Source organism: Thunnus thynnus, chromosome 1 (assembly GCF_963924715.1).
Source record: "Thunnus thynnus chromosome 1, fThuThy2.1, whole genome shotgun sequence".
Taxonomy (NCBI): Eukaryota; Metazoa; Chordata; class Actinopteri; order Scombriformes; family Scombridae; genus Thunnus; species Thunnus thynnus.
The window spans coordinates 11,200,318-11,223,353 of record NC_089517.1 but is presented as its reverse complement, the minus strand read 5'-3'; the positions used below and the strand labels follow the sequence as shown (position 1 = coordinate 11,223,353).

General features: G+C 39.6%; 1 protein-coding gene across 1 annotated transcript in view; it reads left to right on the top strand.

Moving 5' to 3' along the window:
* The first annotated feature begins 6,250 nt into the window (after positions 1 to 6,250).
* tle3b (TLE family member 3, transcriptional corepressor b) overlaps positions 6,251 to 23,036 on the top strand; it is a 120,277-nt gene continuing 103,491 nt past the window's right edge. Inside the window, exon 1 of the mRNA XM_067584107.1 lies at positions 6,251 to 6,483. The gene's annotated coding sequence lies outside the window, so the exon portion shown is untranslated. The remainder of the gene's footprint in view (positions 6,484 to 23,036) is intronic.

Below are 23,036 nucleotides of genomic sequence, written 5' to 3'. Positions count from 1 at the left end.
GATGCTTTCAAGTATTTGATTTATATATCGGTGACATATAAATTCTCCTGTATGAGTGTAATTGGATGAATTAGTTTTGCAACACGTTTCCCCAGGGCTGTTGCTGTGGTGCTGGAGGTTTTCATATTGGCTCTGTGAAAATTTGCTTCTATAGAGGGTAATAATGTGTATTGGCTTAAGGGATGTAAACATTGTCACACATGCATCTCATTCACATAATTATTCACCTGAAATATATGGCTTCAAGGGGAACTCGCTATTGAATAGGTAGTCACGTTCATGTTTTCTCCACAAACAACATATGCAGATACACATCAGAGACACATTCAAAGCAATTGGTTTGTGTCAGATTGCTTTACTTTTCTTCAGCTCCTGTTTTATGGTTTATGCTGCGACTACACAACTGGTGCACCGATGTTTAGCTGATAACTGCTCTGTGTAACATTTCATAAGTAGAGATTGTTTGCTCTGAGCCATGAAATTGTCAGTTTTTGGTAAAATGGGATCGTGAATAATTTTGTCATTTATGTGTCTTAGGGGCTGCTGTATATCAGGTGGACTTTTGGGGTTTAGATTTATCCATCTCAAGTGACCAGATTGTATATTCATCTTGAGGTTTGAGCAGATGCCCGGCCTACCCATAGCAGATTCCACATAATCGCTTATGCGGTATCTAATGCGGTGTAAAGTAAGGGAATGTTATTTTTGTCACTCCCCAATCTCTGCTGTGCTGAGCATGGAGTTTGCTTGCTTGGAGTGATGAGTTCAATGCCTAGAAACCATATCAACCCTACATATTCTGCATTCACATAATAATCTTTTCCAAGTATATTGGCCAACTTAAATATATATATATTTCACTGAGATGTTTTTGTAAGTCTACGATAACATTATACCACTTTCTCTAAAATTATTTCCTTATGTGCTTGTCAGTGCCGTCACTCAGAACCTGGGGAACTCTGCCACAGGAGCTTGAAACGGACAATCAAACCTTTCACACTCTATGAACTTTGATGTTAGTGTTACAAGGTTAATGTCACTGTGGGCCAGAGTTCAAAAATAGCAGGTCGCTGCAGGCTGTGAATGGATTCATCAGTGGAAACCACACGCTTAGTGAAGCAGGTCTTTATAATTGCCCACCAACACTGACGCGCCGCCTGTTGATGAACTCTTTGCTGCTTACCACAAGATTTTAAATAGGAAATGGAAAAAAAAATTTGAAATGATTACAGTTTAGCTCAGTCACTCAACACTCAATCACGTATTGGCGGGTGGGGGGGGGGGCAGCTCTATATTAGGTGGGAATGCTAAGTATTGTCAGCATCTGGTTGATTGTTATTGTAATCATTTCAACACATTAACACACCCCCACACACACATGCACTCCCACCACCTGCATCCTCCACCCTCTTCTCAAAATCTAACAATCATTCAGTTCAACCCAGTCAGATTGGCTTAATACAACCACAAACTCCGAGGGGAAATTACTCGCAAGTTATATTTCTTCAGCTGGGTATTGGCAGACCTCCATGAATAGTGTTTTCCCCTTAAATACGTATTTCTTACAAATCAGAGAAAAAAAAGGAGGACGGGAGGGGGATTACCGTTATTAGCAAGAGTAAACGTTTCAGAAAAAGTAATAGTGAAATATTACCGCTGTGAAGGGGTGCTAAGAGACTTATAAAACCATTCAGCTTTTTCACCAAGGTCAGAGGTTTTTAACAGCAGAACTTGGACAGTAGCACAGACTGTGCCACCTGTGCATATATACTACATAACACTTCTGCATACACATGACAGAACACAATAAAATGTCTGTGTAGGTTCTGTCTTGTGTCAGAGTTTCATGAGGTGTGGCTACGTGTCTGCTTCCTGTGCTGAAAATTATCCCAAAGAACTGAAGGCCTGTAGTACATTATTAGAAGTACTGGGCATGTAGAAGTAGTTTATATGTCTTGAAAAAAAAAAACATGAATAAAGGTATAAAAACCTCCCACACTGTATTTATAAAACATTACTCAAGGGAATCATCACTCCATACCTCTTTCACTGATTTTTCCTCCCTTTTATAAACCATGTGCATAAATTAAAATGTAACAGTTAAAGCCACAAAACTTACCTCCAGTAAGTTATGGTGAAGGACGGGTGGGCAAGAGGAGACTATATACCTTGAGACATTATGAATGTGTCTACCACAGCGACTTTTGGTGGACCAGGGCTGTTTTATGGAAATATTGGATATTCATATTTTGCATTAATATGATGAGGTTCCTTGATTTGTATTCAATTACCCAAAAACAGATATTAGACATTCCTATCTGGTTATTTTATCCATTAACAAATTTGCAATGTTTCATTATATTACAATAGATATCAATACTGTGTTTGTGTGATGTTGTGGTTAAGCCAGAGTAATCTTATCCCGAACAGTCTTGCCAGAGAGAAAGGAAAAGAAAAGTTTAAAGATGCCACAAAACAGACATTATCTGCTGGTCTGCAGCTGTTTACATGACACGCAGAATTTACTGTAGAAGGTAATAATCTCTCCCTGTGTCTCTCTGTGTCTGTAGTGAATTTGCATGGCAAGTATAGCCTGGAGACCTCTGCTGTGACCCACAAGTAAATCATAGATGCAAAACTATTTCTGGCAAAAGTAACTGAAAAAAAAAACACACACAGGATAAAATACAAGACATGGGACAGTTGGGTTCTTTTTAACACATCCTCTGTTATGAGGGATAGTGCTATACTAAACTAGAGGTAATTTATTAAACATAAACAGTCTACAGAGGGTAAAACAGTGCTCAATTTTCCTTACCTATTTTCTCTAGAAGGTAATATTGTATATTGGCTTTAGGGATGTAAACATGATTGTCTTGCATACTGCCCATTCACGCATGTATTTATCTTTAATTTTGGCCTAAAACTAAACTGTTATGTCCATTATACATACTGCTTGCACGATTTAACGCCAGAGGTGAGGAAAGAGATGTATGAACTTCAACAACAAGAGCCTGATGTCTTATGGGTAAGTTCTTTTATCATGCAATGCCTAATGTTACTGCAACAATAACAAGTTACATTAGCATCAGGTATTGGCAATAGTGTGTGCAATTTTCCATTTCACCATTCAACCATTTATCATGTCTTCATCTTTAAGTTCAGGCCCTGCTGAGAGGCTCACGTACAGTATTTAAAAGATTAGGAGCATATTAATGGTAACACTGAGCAGTGTTTACAGTTTAAGCTGTTGAGTCAATGTAGAAAGATACTAGCAGGTTTTCAACTTAGAAATTTGACATAAATGGCTGTTTTGGCACTTAAACATTTAGGAAGCTGGACTTCCGAATAAGATTTGATGATGAGAAGGGATTTTTACTGGCTGTCAACTCTTTGTTTGATTAAAAGACTTAAGTTTGATTAAAGTCAGGAAGCCTGAGCAGCATGAGCCTTGGGAGTCTGAGCTGCCGGCAGCTGGAGAGGTTGGTTTATGCTTGTGTTATGGATTTGTATAAACTCTGATATGTTACTCCTCTTTTACCGCAGAGGGCCATTTTGTTTATGGCCTAAGCCAAGCAGACCACCGCGTCTGTATTCGCAAGCTCCTTTCTCCATGAGAGTTGTAACAGGCCAGAGCCGCTCCGGAGAAGTTTCTGTCGTGTTTTGAGCCCCAGACAGAAAACGGCACTCTGGGGAACCACAGGCATCCATAAATATTCAGGCTCAGAGAAGTTTATAGAGTTTGTCGTTAAGGATTTATGGTGGGCTGCAGAAGTGGTCATGGAGAGGGGGGTTTCAGACCCTACTTGAGGGAGGGTTTGCGCTCTAGACTCCTCAGAGGGCCGTGCCTGGTGTTGAGAAACAGAAATATGTGTTAAGATTCACAGATGCAAACATCACACCCCACCAGTGTGAAAGTAATTAAGTTTGACTTTGTTTGGAGGGTTTAATATTCCTGTCGAGTTGTTGCGTCATGGTGTTGGCCAATCTCACACTGCTACATTGCTTTCTCTCTTGTGAGGAAAACAATTTTGTGGATTGCCATCTGTTCAGTGGTTTAAGAGGTTTGGAGGAAAACCCCAGGACAATGGGTTGTCATGTCTCTGTCTGTCTAGTCAACATTACATTGATGCATGTGGGCTTCATGATTCAACGTGTGCTCACTTTAAATTATGCACCACCAAAAACGCTATAAGAGATTTAAATGTTAATTCTTTTTAGCTTTGAGAGTAATACATACAAAGAAATAAAACTATTGAATACAGGCGCTCACAACAGTACTCATTGTATCTTTTGTATGAGGTTTAAAAAAAGGAACATGACATGCCTGTGTTAGTCAACTTGAATTTTCAGCTCTTGTTTTTGTATGTGTTTTTTTGTGTGAACATGAAACTGCTGTTAAGTTTTGCGGAACATCATGGGTTTGGGTCAGCATATTTGTCTTTCACAACCTGCTTTCTACTTGGCTGGATAGAGACCCGGGTGTACTCACCACAACCACATGATGCTTAAACCAATACCCAACATAATGACTACTTCATCTTGCATTTCACACCTACGTTTTTCTCCTCTTTATACTTCCCCTTTCTCATTTCTCTTTTTGTTCCCCTTCAACTTATACCTCTCATCAGCCTCATTTAGATCATAGTCATCACATCCCCCCTCCCACTCTCTCTTTTTCTTACTCCATCATTTCTCTTTCTCTTTGCTGAACTTTCGGTTATATCCAGAGGTCTCTGTGCAACCTCAGCTTCCCCCTTTTTTCTGTTTTTTGACTCGCCTGCTGCTGTGTCATTTCAGTACAACTTTAGGCCACATAACCAAGCTTCATTGCAACAGCACCATTTCCCTTCTAAAACCTTGAGTCATTGGTGTCTCCACACCGCACCAAGATAATAGCAATTTCAAAGTTAAGGTCACGGTGACACCATAATGTCCAAAAACATTTTCTCTATTCTGATAGTTCTGAAGGCTTTCGGGAACACTTAGTGTAGGGGTTAAATGCAGAGTACTATCTGGCCATTGTAATGTTACAATGTGCAATGTGAGTGGTGTTACCATCACAGTGAATGACGGGTAATTTAGAAGATGGACTCTCTTCAGAACATTGAAGGCAGCTGTTTAGATCTAAGCTTGTTGGCCTGCCTCTAGGCAGAAAGGATCAGTCTGATCGGTCTCCCCAAGGCTATAGTTACTGCGAATAGGTACCATATTCTGTTTGCATGTATAATGTTTTTTAAATATATTTTTGAGACATTTTATGCCTTTTACTAGATAGCGACAGTTGAGAGATGACAGGAAACAAGGGGAGAGAGACGGGGAACGATGAATCGGAGTTGAACCACAGACTTTATGTGGCATGCAACTTAATCCGTTTGCCACCAGGGAGCGCCACAACTAATGATGATGTTCATTGTCAACAATCTGCTGAACTTTTTTTGACAGATTAGTTTGCCTACAAAATGAAAATGAAGGTAAAATAATGAAAAATGGCTTCATCAGATAACTTGTTTTGTTGAACAGTCTAAAACCTAAAGATATTTAACTTACTCTCACAGAAGACAAAAAGCAGAGAGCAGCACTGTCCGTCTGACCTTTTGTGTACCCTGTTGCCCTGTTAGTAAACTAGGCTGTTGTTGTCTTCATGAGCACAAGCTGGAGAAAACTAGCGTGCCATGCTAAATGGATAATCGTGACACCAAACCATAACCATCTGAGAAACAATGTGAGGTAGTATTTAGGATTTGACACCCTAGGTGGCAAAATCGTGAATACAATTGAGGCTGTTTACTGACTTTGTAAAATGCAACTCCCTCACAGTAACATTGGCTTATCACTTCTTGAGGCACCATAGATGGAAAAAAAACTGTGTTAATTCTAAAAAGTATTTTAGGATAGGCGATGTGAGTTAACAGTAACAAATAATGTGTTAGTTCAAATTTGTACTGTAAATATGTAAATATATGTGTGATAGAAAGTGTCACAATCTGCCCCTCAGTCCCTCTCTGCAGCCACACACTCTCATCTCCAGCCCTCTGCACTGCTCTGTGTCTCTTTTCCAGCCCCGGCTCATTTCTCCCGGGTCATGGTACTTTCCTCCAACTCCCCAGACCTGCCATGCTCAAGCTGTCCACCAGATGCCCTCAGACTTTCCCTCCTTTCTCCATCTACACACCTGTTCCCACTTCTCATCAGTCCTGCAGTTACCTGGCCTTTTCCACCTATTCCCTCATCAGCCACTCACAACTTATCCCAGTCCACTTCCATTGTTCTCTGCCAGATTAAGTTGCCTTATGCTTCATGTCTTGCTCTCTAGCCTGTGTATCTGTGTTCTGGTTATCTGTAGTACCTGAGACCTGTTACTCGCCTGTTTTGGACCTTGCTTGTTTAATAGACTTTTGATTCTTGCCTGCTCCTTGTCGGATTTGTTTGCCTGTTTGGACTGCCTTCTCTGGTTTTGACCCTTGGCTGCCTCACCACCTGGTAAGGCTTTATACCTCCATTTTTGTGTATAAACTGTTTGAAGTGTATCAAACTCTGCCTCAGAGGTCCTTCCCCTTTACCCCTGTTGCCCTTCTTGTACCAGCCATGAAAGAAAGAGAGCAGTCTGAAGAAACTGCTGGGTTCACTTCTTCTTTCCACAAGCCACACATCCCCAGTAGTGTCATGTGACTCCACCAGCATCACAATAAAAAGCAGGAAGCTTCATTTCCTATCCTGCCAACAAATTGCACATCCGTCCTCCCCTATCTCCACAAGCACTCAGATTTAAATAAAAGAGGACACTGAAACAAGAGTAATGTTACAAGAGAGTAAACAAGGCTGCCATGCGAGAATCCAGCTGCATTTTTGCAATATATGAAAGGAAAATGTTGATGTCTATCTCTGTGACAGATGGGGTTACAATAAAAGCAGGGCCAAAGGAGGTGGGGTGGTTTGATATCAGTACAGATAAGTAAACTATTTGGGAATGCGACAGGCATGAGCTGCTCCAGACATTGCTTGTTGTGACAGAATTCTTGGCATCTTATGTGGGAATACTTTGACATATATTTAGGAAAAGATTTTTCTAGAAAGAGATGGTTCCTGATTTGCTGTCAGACTAGCAGTTAACACATTAACATATTGTCCCAGCAATTATTAATACATCCTTTCCTGCTGTAGCTATTAAGAGGAGTGGTATCTGTCCCTTGCCTTGGCTAGTTGCATTTGTCTGGCACTCATTAGTTCTAGTCTTGATATTATGCAGGAGAAGTGTTTTTTGTGTCTGTGTGCACATGTGTGGGAGTGTGTTTGTTTGTGTTTGTGCCCGTGCATGCGTGCGTTCATGCATTGAATCAATTAATCCACTTGAATGTGTGGTTGGATTGGTTTGCTAACTGCCAATTTGGTAAGAGGAAGCATCAGCTCTGAATAATCCAGTATTTATTACACAAGAGAGGAAACCAGTACTGATTAAGGGGAACTGTAGACTCTTAATGGGTTAACATTATGCATAGTAAAATGGCCTTTAGCACCCTGAGCTAAAGGGCTTTCAGACTGCTGTGTGAAAGGTCTCATAGTTCATTATTAGTAAAGCTAATGGGACTAACTAGAGGGCTGTTTTCTCATCTGTGTCATTAGTTCCTCTTACACAAGCCCTCGGTGTCTGTACGCAGGAGGACTGAAAACAGGCTTTTTCTGCTTTTCATTAGCTGTTTTTTTTTTTTGTCTGGCAGCCCACAGTGAAAATAAGATATTTGATGTTGTTTTGCTGTCTTTCTGTCTCTCCTGCACCCACTCCTCCATTGCTTTTTTCACACTCAATCATGCACATATACAAATGTGCACCCACACACTCTTCCTCTCTCAAACATATACACAACCAGAGTGGAGGAAATCAGGCAAACTGTCCTCATGAATTCTTATTAAAGTGAGATTATTGAAATAGCAATCCTTGCTTTTCCATGTCAATCATTGCACATTATGCCAGTGGTGATAAAAGCATTTACTTTCCATCTGGCTCGTAGGCCAATTACTCCTACAGCTTATAACACACATTGAGCATTGAAATTCAGGTTCTGGACCAATCTGGACAACATGTCTGGCAGTCTGTCTGGATTTAATATGAGATGTCAATTAAGACAGAACTTTGACAGGTATCATGAACTGATAAGGCTACTGTTTTCGAACATCATCTGTTCCTGAGGGGATATGAATTTCTCCAAAGCTGCATTCATTTATCTACCTCCCTCACTTATCACTTACCAGCTATATTTGCACAGAGTATATCCATAAGTTTTCAATTTACATTTTTTTCTGTGTCAGTAACTATATTAAATGTTGTGTTGTTACACTTGACAAGTATAAATTCAAATGTGGCATAAAGGACTCATCTCATGGATGAATCTTATGGATTTGCAATCTACAATTTTTTCAATAAATGTAACTACAGACATGTATTAGACAAAATACATTTGTTGCAAGCATTATCACAAATATATAATGTTTGTACTTTAGAATCAGATATAACGCAGCCTCCCAGGCTTCTTTAAAAAAAAAAAAAAAATCTATGTAAATGAGTTTACTATAGGAAAAAAAAAGAGACCAACTTAGCTCACATTTTTAAAGATGTTACTTAAGTGGTATATTTGACATCAATCAGTGATGAATAAAATGTTGACATTCAAAAGTCGTGGTATTTGATGCAACAGCTGCATAGTTATCCACCTATGGTAACAAACTGCTGATAAGTCACATCTGACCTTATGAGTGTTACTGCTGACAGCTCTGACGTACGCGTCACAGACTGACAGCTGCCTCACAGCCCTAAATCCCGGAAGCCCTGACTCAGAACTTTCATTCTGATTAGCTTAAAATTACCATATAATACACTTGAATATTTAATAGGGAGATACAGACAGCTTAAACAACTACTAGCTAGCTACTCATCTAAAAGGGTGCACTCCAAAGCCCAACTGGCACAGTGCCAGTTTGAGCTGGTGGGATGTGGTTTCTGCACCGTTTCAGTTCACCACACAACAGCACATACCATTTATGAATCAAGGGTGCTGTAAAAACAAAATGCCATGTGTACCAGCAGTATCAAAATTCACAGATTTCCTACAACTTGTCGCTGATGAATCAAAGTAGAAAAGGTACTTCACTTTCTCTGCCAATGCTTAAAAAAAAAAAAAAAAAAAAAGACATGTAAGTTTACGACAACATCTCCACCTCATTCTGCTGTTTGATTATCAGCTGATGGAAATATAATGTCATATGTGCAACATCATATGCACTCCATTTCAGGTTTCAAAGCTCTTGCTGCTACATAACAAGTAGCACCCTGCATGAAGCCAACCACCAAATGTATGCAAGATCATTACATAGATCATTTACACAGATCATTTTTAAGAGTAAAAAGATGCAGTGCACTCCCTATGTTTTCAAACATCAAAATTATTACAGAATGGTGTACCTTCTATGACAAAAGCATCTTGGACTAAGCATAAATGGTGCAGAAACCGGCGACAGAGCATTTTAACCACACAGCTTTTTATTGTTTCACCAAGCTAAATAAAAGTTATTGTAGTAAGTGAAATCAGTGGTCGTTGGCTCAAACTTTCATTGCCTCCAACTCGTTAAGACATAGTTTATTATGTAAAGTTTGATTAAAATCACGACTCTCACAATTGCACTCTTTCAATAGGCAGTTTCAATATAAAAACTATTATTGTTGAATCCTACTGACTGTAATTGCTTGTAATTTGGAAAATGAAAGAGCCCGTATTCACCTTTTTTCTGTGTTGTACCTCTCTGTCTGTCAGCCAGTATCTGTCTGCATGTCCATCAATAAGTCAACATTACATCTGTGTGTTAGTCTGTCTCTCTGCTGATATATTTATAGGGATTTCCTGAGGCTTTCTTTCTGCATGTTAGATGTTTCCTTGCTGTCAGGTGCTGCCTAAGTGTTACTGGGTGACATCTGGCTAAGCCTAATGTTACATCTGAGTTATCTGTTGTGACTGTGGTCTGTCTTATGATATTTGTCAGCATTTACTGTTGTAGGTGAACAAAGACTTCTCTCCGACTGTGACTCAGTGTTGACAAGGTCGTGGAAAGTTCATCTTCTGTTTGTTGGGAGCATGAGCAGGGCCCAGCCAGACGTGTATAGACTGTGGCAGGTTGTCTTTGTTTAGGCCGGGCTGATACAGACATTTCCCTGTGGATGTCAAAGGACAACATCTCCAGACGTGTTCAGGTGAAGTTAAATTGCTATGTTGTTCTCCGTCTCTGTCATTCTCATTTCCTCTTTCATACCTCTGCTTTTTCTGCTTTGGTATCTCACATTTAATAACAGCTTAGTGGCTTTGAATTGCGGAAGTTCCTTACGAAGATAAGAATCAGGGAACTCTGTCACCCAAAAAAAAAAAAAAAAAAATACTCTGACATTCTTTCTTATCTGTTTTGTAACAGTGGAAGTTCAAGCTGGCCTGATATAGCAAGCAAGAAGATGAAAAAAGTTTGTAGAAAAATTGAAGAAGAATTTATAGGTTTCCAAAAGCATAGAAGATCTTAACTGAAGTCTAAGATATGACGTTTCTACAACGTGGCCCGGAAAGAGCTTAACTAAGTAATGATAAACCCTGTTTAGGACCCTTTTATCATGTGCCCTCATCTCCCAATAGGTTTAATAGATTTAAGGATGTCAAATGTTACTTTTAAAGCCACTAGGTGAGAATTTGAATGTGATTAGTTTTTGTTTATGTCTGGGTGCCTGGTTGTCTGCCACAGTTTATTTTTTAATACTACAAAGAGGGCAACAAGGATGGAAAAATTCAAATTCACATAATGACTTTAAACATGCATTGAGTGATTCTTTTTGGCCGCTTGTGAATGCAACATTGACATATACTGTAGTATCACCCTATAAAGTGAACATGTTAGCAAAAAGTTGCCTGTTTACACATCCACCTGACGCAGAGCAACATTAGCATTCAGTTGGAGTTTTGATTCTGTCCACCAACTCCTGAAGGAAATATCTGGTTCTTTAGCTGCTAAATGCTACACTATGCTCTCCAGCGAGTTGTTAACTTTTTCTTTGTACACTGGGTTTGTCTGAGCTTTTTTTTTTTATTATTGCTGAAAACAGCTGCCTGCTGCGCTGGAAACAATGCTGGTGAGAGCAGTGAGACTGAACCAGAGCAAAAAAAGATGAAAAACACTTTGTAGAGCTGAGAACAGCAGTGTTGGGTAATAATAGTTACCCCTTTGACACTACTCATAGTAATCTAAACCATTTTTAATTTAAAAAATGATAATGCAGTTTTAACAGCTCAAATCTGCTCAAAACTGCAGGTTTAGCACAGCAGTAACAGCTTCCAATGTAGCAGAAAAGCTCAACAAGGACAAATGGAATAAATGACTTGATTTAATTAATTCAGTAACTTGAGGGCAACTTTACACTAAAACACACAGAATGGTTGTCGCTACTTCTATAACAAGCCAGACTAGCCACAACAACAGCTCAGCTCCTGTTACTAGAGTAACTTCATTGTAGTAGCCTAATTTTAGGGAATATATTGAGCAAATTGAGGTCTCAATTTTGTACCTGTAAGTCCTGCAGGAACAATTAATTTGAGGGAACAAATAACAAGTTTGTGCAAACAAAGATCAGAAACACTTGATACCTGAAATACAGAATAAGCTGCATGACACAAAATCTCAAAGCTTCACATATCATTTTGTCACAACATTGCATCATAATCTCTGGTCTGTTAGCAATCTGTGACCCTGAATCCAGTCAGAAACAGAAAGGTATTTCACAGCCAACAGTTGTGTGATGTTTTATGTTTTAATAAAAATCAGTAATAAAAGACTGAGATGTGATAAAAAGTGTTGGCTACCAGCAATAACAAAAAACCTTGTATTTGCTGCTCTCTTGCTGGAAATCAGATCCGTTTCTGACTGTCCACTTGTTGGCGGAGGTCACTTGCCACCCCTCCCTGACTGTACCAGGTTCCCTGCAAAGTCTCATTATCCTTTTATCTCGACATTTATCTGACAAGAGAGCAGGGTGGGAGCATCCAGGCCATCTTTAAAGATTAATAAAAGAGCAGTAAAAAAGAGAAAAGAAAGCTCTAAAAAAAAAAAAGGCGGGGGGGCCTTAAACTAGCAATTCTGTTTAATGTCTGCATGTGATAGGGTTGACAGAATTATTAATCAGGAACTAAAGAAAATTCAGACCTTTGCTCTCAGCTGCCTCACTTAGAGTCTTTAGTTACCACCATTACATAGCAACTGAAGGTCGGGAGGTCTGCCACTAATTGGTTCTACAGGGTTTTGAATAACAATGAGCAGAGCCCAATTATAAAATCACTATGAGACACCACAGAGGAGTAGGAGAGAGAGGGAGAGAGAGAGAGTGGGAAACAGAGGGAGCATAAAAGAGTGAGAGAGAGTGACGAGGGACCTGCTGGACCAGCGATGGGAAAGAGGGACCGAGGAGAAGAAAGAGTGAAGTGAAGCTGTTTCATCACTTTTGCTTCCCTCCTCAGCAGCAAGCTATTAATAACATTTATAAATCAGCGGTGGCATAAATTTTAATAGAGGGCTGTGGAAAAACAGTCAAGGTCTCTGAAGATAGCTCCACCTCATTTGAAATTCCATTTGCATAAAAGATTCACATAACACAGGCAGATTTGAAGGGAATCTTTTCTTTTTTATCGTATGTTCATTTATTAGTAATAGAACCCTTTTTACATGGCGGGATCTGACACGAGCACTTTGGAATATAAATCAGTGTCTTTTTAGAACAAGTGTCTCCTCCTTTTTTTTCACTCCATGTGTGGCATGAATGTGTGTGTTTTTTTTGTCAATGCATACATTTTTGAAGTGTGCATCAGCACAGTTTAGCAAAAAAAATGTACAGCAAGTCTGCATCACCTATAGGGAATCTTCTCTTGGAATCTCTTGCTCCAGTATACTGTGTGCAAAACCATTCACTGGTGTCCTTATTCCACTGAAATACAACATGAAACATAACTGGCAATTAAGATAAATGGTCTGCAGCCTTTTTATTTTAAAAAGTTGACTGCATTAATTAATGAATTCATTGATTTGAAAGCATCTTCCAGTCTCCTGCCTGTATGAGAATAACAAAATGAGTAGTGAGTGAGGAGGAGTGCTCCGCTGTGTTGTTATTATCGTCATGTCTCCAGTAGTGGAGAGCAGCCTCTCTGCTGCACCGTTAGCTCTGGGGAAAGACATTGTTTTACAAGACGCTGAGTAGGCGCAGGGTTTCTGAGGTGAAACAGACTGAGCACCGAGTTATTTGTATTGATCAGCTGGTCTCGTTTGTTACTGCTGATTGCTGCTCTGCTAGCGTTAATGTCTGGGCGACGGCCTAGACAATTCACAACATACACCATGCTCATCTCGCAAAGCATGCTTGCAACCGCTGCCTTTTTTCAAGATGAACTATGAGGTAACTCTAGCGTGTGTCCTCGCAGTTGAGTTACACCTTTTTCGTTCTGTCAACATCATGTTATTAACTTTAGAAAACTGATTTTTAACATTTGTGAATCGATTCAGAATTGTAGGAGATAAGAATCGAGATTCTTATGTGAACCCCTAAATTTGTGAAGATGCTCTGATGTGTCCTTGCTGGCAGGGCCGGTCCTGACTGTTGGTGCCCTAGGTAAGATTTTAGATTGGAGCCCCCAAAGAAGTACAACAATAGTACTTCCAGTCCTAGAACTTCAAAAATGAACTCAACCAAAAATAAAGAGCAGTGATAGTGCTTCTAACCCAGACAAAGTCCTCCAGACAAAAAGACAAGTAAAGGCACCGTTCAGTGACTGTTTGGTGGCATGGCCTGAGGTAGCACATGAAGTTTGGTGGCTGTCAGCTGAAAACTGACCGACCAGTAAGGCTTTGAAAAACAAACCAGATGAAAACTCCTGCAAATCAATGAGGAAAAAAGAGGAAAAACATTAACAAGAGCGAAGAAGTATCTGTTTCCAAAAGCTGTATACAAGCACACCTGTTGGTTAAAAAAAAACAAAACAATGAAAACTCATTTGGCACCCTTGGTGACCACCTATGTGGCCCATGCCACAGGCCGCCCCTGCATGCTGTGTTGTGTTTTGTGCGACATGACATCAGCAGACAGGTTCAGCGGCCACCTGGTGGCTCTATTCCTCCGAGAAACAAAGGAACAACCGCTCCCAAATTAGCGCTTTGTCAGGTGGGCGGAGGAGCCATGTCAGATGGAACAACATCCCCTCCCTTCAACTGGCTTTCACACACACCACTGGGTATGAACTGACATGCTACCGGTTTCTCAGGCAGGAAGCTTTTACTCAACTGCTTTGGTTTATGCAGTGTGAGATTTAAGGAAACGTAGCTGCTTTGAACAGAAGGAGACTTTGACAGCTTGTGGCTGATCATCAGTTTTGAAGTTGCACTGAAAAACATGGAGCTTCTTGTTTTCTGGGTGCAGAATAATGTCTCCTGCTACTGTTTCTTTGATCGTTATTTGATTGATCATGTTGGAGTGCAGTGGGCACTTGATTAAAGTGGTGATGATTCTCTTGTATTTGTCCTCTGAGACTGTCAGTGTCTGTCTGGGATTATAGTCAATCTTTAATCAACCTGGAGCAACCTGCTACCTCACCTCACACTCCTTACACAGGATTGTATCGGCAGTATTGACTCAGGCTATTGAACAACAGGTCTATGCATACACATCATTTGATCTTTGGTAGACCTCTAAGTGTGGAGTTAGATTTGATCAATAGATTGAGTTTACAGAAAATAACCCAGTCCTACTTAGGATTTTTCTTAAATGTTTGCCAGAATAATCGATAAATAGCAAATTGTTTTGTTTTCTCATATCCTGAATCTATTCACAATAACCATGTTTATGAATTCAGGTAACGTTTTTTTGTTTTGTTTTGTTTTGTTTTTTGTTTGTTTGTTTGTTTAATCAAATATTTGCCACACATCACAAATTTTCCTCCTTTGCACCCACGGTATATCACTTTTTCAGCAGAACCTTTACATACTTAAAAAAATAGACTGCAAGGAAGCAAACACATTATTATTATTATTGTTGTTGTTGTTGTTGTTATTATTATTGTTATTATTATTATTAGAGCTTTTTATATGATGTTGTTTTCACTAACACTAACACACAACTTTATCCCCAAATAATACAGAAAATGCTGAAAAAAATTGGTTGATTAATTGATAAGGTTTTTCTCAGTTTTTTAATTGTACATTGAGTATCTTTTGGTTTTGGACTATTGGTCAGACAAAAGACATCAACTTGATCTCTGAGAAATTGTGAGGGGGATTTTTTTCACTATTTTACAGACCACATCGATACATTGAGTGAATAACTGTTAAATTCATTGATAACAGAAGTAACTGATCAGTAATAACAGCTCTACTATCAACCATATGTCAGATCATCATGAATTTTTTGCACTTTTTTGCTTTTTTGGAGGCAAAATATCATTCAGGAACCAGAAGTAAATATATAGTGTCGTACACATCCATATACAGTAGAAACATGTCATTATTTGTTTAACCTCGGCATGCACCTGTAAAATAACTCAAGCCAGTTTCAAATAGCTGCCAGTATAAGTGACTGCTTCCTCTTTGTCAACTTCCATTTGTTTTGTCTCCCAATTAAGCAATTAATGTCTGCCATTTTGATTGTTTGCTGTTTGCCTTAGTGCCACCGTGATTGTGCTCTATTTGTCTGTTTGCGGGAGGAAGGCACTGTGCTGAATAATGCATGGCACGTCACCGCGGCAGACAGCATTGCCATTTGAATTATGAACACATCGGGGTGAGACGTTAACTCGCTCTGACTAGCTTGAGGTGAAAAAAGAGAATGAGGCAGAAAAATCAGTCTCATCCCGAGCCTCTGCTGCTGCTTCACCTTTATTGGATGCGATGGATGAGAGGAAGAGTGGACATCTTGGATACTTTCATGTGTCTTGTTAAACCCCACTGAAACCTGAAGGGTGGTAACGCTGCCTGAGGAACGTGCTGCTGCCAGCACACCTCATTTGGCACATAAATGTGTCTGATTTGCAGGTGAATTGGACTTTTTTTGACACACTGCTGGGAGTGTGTACTTGTACATGCACGCAAGTGGAAATGATGGAAGTCAGGCATCTCCTTTCCTCTCTGTGGTCTTCTGTTTCATCACTGCTCTTATGATTTATTTATTTTGGTCTCATTCAGCATCAAACTTTATGTAACATGCTTTGTCATCATTAATTATAAACAACCAAGTACACCAAACATTTTTTGGCTCCCTTGTCTTAAGTGGTTTCCTTTCATTGATCAGTCATGTGACTTATAAATCATAAAGTATACATAAAACAACACTACTCACATCTTTTGAAATAGTTTTTGCAAAATACAAGTCAAATATAAATTACCTTAAACACAAATCAAACAACATTACAGCCGACTTTTCAAAATACTCAAAGCTATTCTTTGATAAAGTATTTAGGGATAAGGTGGCATCTGATCTGTGGGAAATGTGTGCTTTGTGCTGAAGACAGAGTGACTAAGACACTGGGGCGTGCTTTAGGGGCAAATCGGGGTAAAGCAGAGCATACAACAGTCTGTCACCTTGAAGAGAGTCAGGATATGCAGTTCAAATCTGCAGGGAACAGATCTGTCATAAGAGAAGCTTGGGCATCTTTCCCCTGGGAGACGAAGGGGGAGACAAGAGGGGCTGTGGGTGACAGTATATGTCACTGAGAGAGATGAGTTATGAAAAGGGAGAGTTGATAAAAGAATAATGAGCAAGTGTGTGTGTGTGCTTGTGCAAAAACCCAGAGAACTGCCTCTTACAACTTATTAGCACATTAAAGTGAAAAAGGGGTAACGACACCAAAACAAAAACATACCGAAGCTGCTGCGGCTTTTAAGGACATTTTGGCCCTTTTCCTGCACATCCTAAGTTATGCAAATCAGGCTCTGTGTTTGCCTAGCTTGAAAAAGCAACTCTATTATTATTAACAGCAAAAGAAAAAAGTCTGACTGGGGGTTATTTTACCTCTCCCAGCGGGTAGTCTGCAAATTAACAAAAAGAAAATTGAATGCAACATTCGCCGCCTCTATTATTTCTGTATTTTCCATCTCCTTCCCCACATGAGAATGCTACATCCTCTAAATTAATTAGCTCTGAATATGTCTTAATGATATTTATACGTTTTAGTGTAATTGTCTAATTGTGCTTTTCTAAAGAAACGTATACAGTATGTTTTAGAAGACAAGCTGTTTGCAAGGGAAAATATGGAGAGAATTTCTCAGCTTATTAAGGACTTTTTTTGATGTTCGGCACATCATTAAGTCCGCTCTCATTGTGATGGTGCCTAACCAGCCTCTCTCTCTCTCTCTCTATCTCTCTGTTTCTCTCTCGCTCTCTCTGCTGTCTCTCTGGGGATAGATTCTGCACCAGGCTGTTGGTCAATTAGTCAGTGTGTGTAATTCAAAGGCTGAGAAACAACCATTGGGAAATGGAAAGTATGTTTTTTTTTCTGCTCTATGCGTATGTGTTTGTGTGAGCGAGGGTGGTTGTGGTGGCGAAGGGGCAGCAAATACATTTTAAGAGAGAAATAACATGATTGGGATTAATAGACACTTGGCCTTGAGGTAATAAATCTGACCTTTTGAAATGTGCAAAATCTACAACTGTCCTATATCAACATGTTCGTCTTGAAAGTTTGCAAATGACGTTATTATTGCGTAAAGTTCTCTGTCAACATTGGAGACCTGACAAGGACAAAGTTCACTCAGTTACTATTTTATTAAGTAAACCGAGCTAAAACTAATAAAGTCTAATAAAACAGCCCTGAACATTATACTGATAGGTGTCTCTAGTATATTGCCCAGCCCATTTATATCAATGATTGTAGAAATACTATAAACACTTCTCAGTATAACATCCTACAGTTCAGCAGTGCCACAAACGACAGCCTCCCAATAGACCATAAAGTTGAATGAACACAGTTTGAACAAAAACTGAACATTATAACCTTTCATAAGGTAGGATTTATTGCAGGGATGTTGTATTAGACTACATCAGCTATGATATATATAAACAGACAGCAATATCTTCAGATCTTTGATGACTGGTGCCATCCACTATTTATCTTTTATACATAATTATAGGATGATGAGTCATAACTATTGCTTCATTTTCTGTGTTATTTACAGTGTACCTATAAAAGATATTGATGATGGTTGGATTACTGACACATTTGTATTTTTTCACTCTGTAAACATTTTGTAAAAGTAAATTGCTGTTTGCATTATTTTGCTCCTCGATATACAGTAAACCTACTGTGTATTTGTGTGTGGGCCATACTCACTCTCACAATATGTCTTCTTGAGATCGCACACACCTCAAAAAAGTGGCCATTTTTAGCATCAGATTGACTGTGGTTTCCATGTGAGGGCTAGTAGTTTAGAAACTGCGACTGGTCCCAGGGAATTTAATGTTTAAAGCATTAGCTATGTGAGCAGAGGCCTCACATGTTCTCTACACTTGATGTATGTTAATGTATGTATTGGGCGATAGACTTGTAACAGTGTGTAGCAGTGCTCTCTAAGATTTTATACAGTAGATCTATTATTTATAGCACAGAGACAAGGAGTTTTGATCACTTAGTCAATGTCTCTTTCCCTTCGAATCAACCTGGCACACTCTCATCAAACAGCGGGGATAAGAAATGCTTACCTCTCACTCACTATACAGTAATTGTCATTTATATTAAACAAGCACCTATAGTTTACCTTTGAAGTTAACTGAAGAAGACAAAAAAAAAATCCCTAAAAAGATCTCGCTACATTTGGAAAACCACCTGGATAGAGCCAAGACCTCATTCGACCTTACTTGTTACATGATTTCTCCATTTCCCCTCTGGTTCTGTGTCTTCATATGGATGTGAGAAAGACTCATGAATGTGAGAACCTGTGAATATGCGTATACATATGCAGTTATATCACACAGTACATGATGTAACATACATAAACTGATTCATTCGCCTACACTCAGAGAAGATGCAAACAGATGGATGGGATGGAACACACATATGTAATACACACACACACACACACACACACACACACACGCACACATATACAGTCTTGCAAAATAAGATTGACAGCGGCTGCTTGACATTGCTCTGGGCCCGTGGTTGCTGCGTGATGTAGCCGGAAGGAAAATAATCGGACAAATCAGATGTGGCTCTGAGCATAACTGTCACTCAGTATGTTTTCACTCAGTTGCCAGTTTATTAGGTACGTCTATCTAAAACTAGTGCAGTCTAATACAATAGTCCTTCAATAATATCATACCCTCATTGAATCTTTAATGTTCAGCATTTTTGAAATAGTTTTATAAAGGTGTTATTTAACTTTATGGTCATTTTGGAGGCTGTAGTTATATTGGATTGTATTCCTTTAAACAGACAGACGTTTCTTATCTTTCATCCATCCCATTTATAAACTGAGAGGTGGAAAAACACCTCTGTTTTTAACCAAATACAATTCAACATCACCACAAACTACAGCCCCACAAATAACTTAAGTTGAATCAACATCTTTTGTAGGTTCAACAAACAGGTTTAGCTAATTTGTAACTGAGTGTATATACTGTACAACCAGATTTCTTGAATTTCTATGTTTGATAATTGGCAGGCGGACCATATTTCCTGACTTGTAAAACTTCACCTACGCTGAATCAGAAAGTTCCCGACACATCTCATCTCATCATCGATACTAGATGACGGTAACACAGTCACCCACTCATTAAATATATTGCTGTGTGATGTAGCCCTGAAGCTTTATATTAGGTGAGGGAGAGCACCCCCACTATAATGTGCTATAATTATCTGGCATTATTTGAATGACAGATATCAAGTGTAATTGGTTATCAAAGCAAGAATGTTCCAACCCTTTTAGGTCAAAGTTCATTTATTTGAACTTTTGGCCTTGGCACCACCCAACTGTAGCGTTGGTTGGGTGTGTTTCTACCCTAACAGAAGAAAAATGCTCTGTTTCACTGTCTCCCTGAATAGTTTTAGAAACTCTTCATCACTGGAGTTGTGATTGAAATTATATGAATCTTAAACTGGCCAGTGCAACACAGATAAATTGTCTATAACAGGGATATATCCTTAATCTGGTCTTAGATTGTTTACCCCTACCCCCACTCAAAGAATGATTGCCAATTACACTACAGGATTGTAAAACCAAGTCCTATGAGCTCAACTCATGCAAGTAAACACACTGAATAAATGATACTAAGCTGTTTAATATTGTTTTTCTCCTCCATGTGGCTTTACTGTAGAGTTGAAGACCCTTGTGTGATCTGATCCTGGGTGTTTTGAGCTGTGCCTCTGGCCTATTTTTCAGGGATTTTGGTAAAGCAGGCAGATGCAAGTCAAGAAAAGTTTGGTCCTGGTTCAAAGATGGCAGCTCTTTCAATAACGTGCCCTCCATTCACTCTTAACTAAAGGAAATCCTGCCTTCACTTGCAGTGCTCACCTGTCCTTTTTTATCTCTGCACTATAGATTAATATTGCAAAGCCTATAGCTGCTACCCTCATCCTCTCACCCCTCTCTCTTGTTATCTCTGCATCCCATCACTCCCAAACACGTTCACTCCTTCACCTCCTCCACTGCCTGTCTCTTCTCCCCCTCCAGTTGTGGATATTGCTTTTTTTTTTCTCTCTCTCTCTCCATCACTCTTGTTTTCTCCACTGCTCCATCTCAATCAAGAATGCAGCAAGTTTTATGAATTCATCAAAATGATCATGGACAGTCCAGGGAGGCATGCAGGGAGGCAACAAGGCGAGACGATGGCTGTTGCAACAGACGGAGAAAGAAAAAAAAAAAAAGAAGAGAGAGGGAGGGGAAAGAAGAGCAAAGCGAGGAGGGTGTTGCTGTACTGCTGAATTTTAATGAGTACCAGGGGGAATTTCTTTTTCACATTTTGTTTTTCTTGCTCCCTTTCCATTTTTTTTTTTTCCTGGGATGGGATGCACCCATCTACTACATGGCTCTAAATCACTGTCATACAAATGAGCTTTAGCACAGTCTGGCTTTGGCCAGGACAGCAGCGTGTCACAGAATGGAGCCTTCGGCTACGCACCAAGAAAACACCGACCCAAAAGTCCTAATTGAGCTGCCAATTTTTCATGTTTATCTTCACTGTCTTCTACCAGTGTCTTCCAGCCACCAAACCACACATGCGGCACCACATCCCCTTCCCGGAAACCAGCGCAGATGTAAGCAGCGTTTCTTTCCATGACAGATCTGTTGCTCATTAGTGAATTATTCATTCTTTTCATCAGAGTCTTCCAGATAGCATCACAAGCGTTCACACTTTCTGTCTATTCTTTATGTTACTCTCTTGCTGTCTTTCTTTCTCATCAGCTTTCTCTACTATCCTCCCCCACTAAGCCCTTATGGCCTATGGCTTTTCTACACTATCTACGCTTTGTCTTACTCTCTCTTTCTTTCTCTTTCTCTCTCTCTCTCTGTCTCTTCCTCTCTTGGGAAGACTTTATTATGCTTTGCTCCGACAGCAAAGTACACAGATAAAAGATAATTGCCTGGCTTGACTCCTCCATTGATATGAAAATAGGATTTAAATTATTCACAGTGGTTTAAAGGTTAGTTGAAGGTTATTACTGGCTGATAGAAGTAGAAAGGTACAGTGTAAGAAGAAAAAAAAAGTGTGTTGCAAGCTGTGGCCGGAAGGTGAGGTGCCTTTCTGAAAGGCTAATTTGCAGTGCAGGCAGCGTAGACATCTTGCGAACAAACCACAAAAGCCTCTCAAGGGGATTTGAACATGGTGGTGGAAGTCAGTTATTAAGCAGCAAATTAAGGGTGGCTTCTCCACAGAAAAACATTGTCAGTTGTAAATAAGGCTGTATCCGATCCTTGCCCACACTCTAATCCTTTTCCGTCGTCTCCTGTCTAGCCTTGCATAGCATTTCCTCCTTCACGCCGAGCCGTCAGTCCATGTTAGGTAATAAACTGTGCCTTTGTTCAGAGGAAGGAAAGGGGTGAAGTATTGGGTTTTTCTCCTTAAGTTGAGGGAAGGTGTGCTGCGTAAACCTGTGGCTTCTTGACCTCTCCTGACACGTGTCTTATTTTTCACGATCTGTATTTTATGTGGTCTTATGTGTATGCAAATTTTTAAAAAATACCATCAGAATTAAAATGTTATAAAAACCTGCTCCCTGCTGTGCATTTATAGATGTTCCTAGTGGAGCAACGTGTCCACACACTGAGCCCCATAAATCAGCACAAGTGATGAGTGAATTTTAAATCCTTAATTACAAACCAGTTTGCAGTCTCTTTTCCATTGATCTCCATATGCCTGCTCACCAAAACTTTGCTCTGCGCTCCATAAGAGTAGTTAAAAGGAACATAATGCTGTGATATTGCTGCACCAAGCACAGACACACGGACCTCCACCCCCTCCTACTTCCGGTGATCTCGAATAACCACAATTGGACAATATGAAAATAAAAACAATCTCCTAACCCTGGTATCTGAGGGGCTTTGTTATGCCTGCAGATTGGATTCAGGCATTTCTTACATGGGAGGGTTGCAGTAAGTTGTCTGTAAACAGAACAATCCTGCCAACATTAGCAGGTTTGGCTGCCGTAAGTCTAATTCCATCTCTTAGCTATTAAACTGTCTACATATTGGATTTCTAGGTTGATGAATAGTTGTGGGAAATATATGAAATAATGGTTCAATTGTTTTGGGGTGACTCATTTGAAAGTATAACCTATAATTAGTTTATTTTGGTGAGATGCACAGCCTGCTGGAGACATCGATACTCAAAGTAAAAGGGAACCTTGCTTTACTTTCTGAATATTTAATTTTTTTTTTACAATACAGATATTAAATCAGTATCAATTGCTTTTGGCAACTTGCGGGCAGCGGAACAAACACAACATTGATTCCTTATAACGTTGATATAGCACACAGTTGCTTATTTA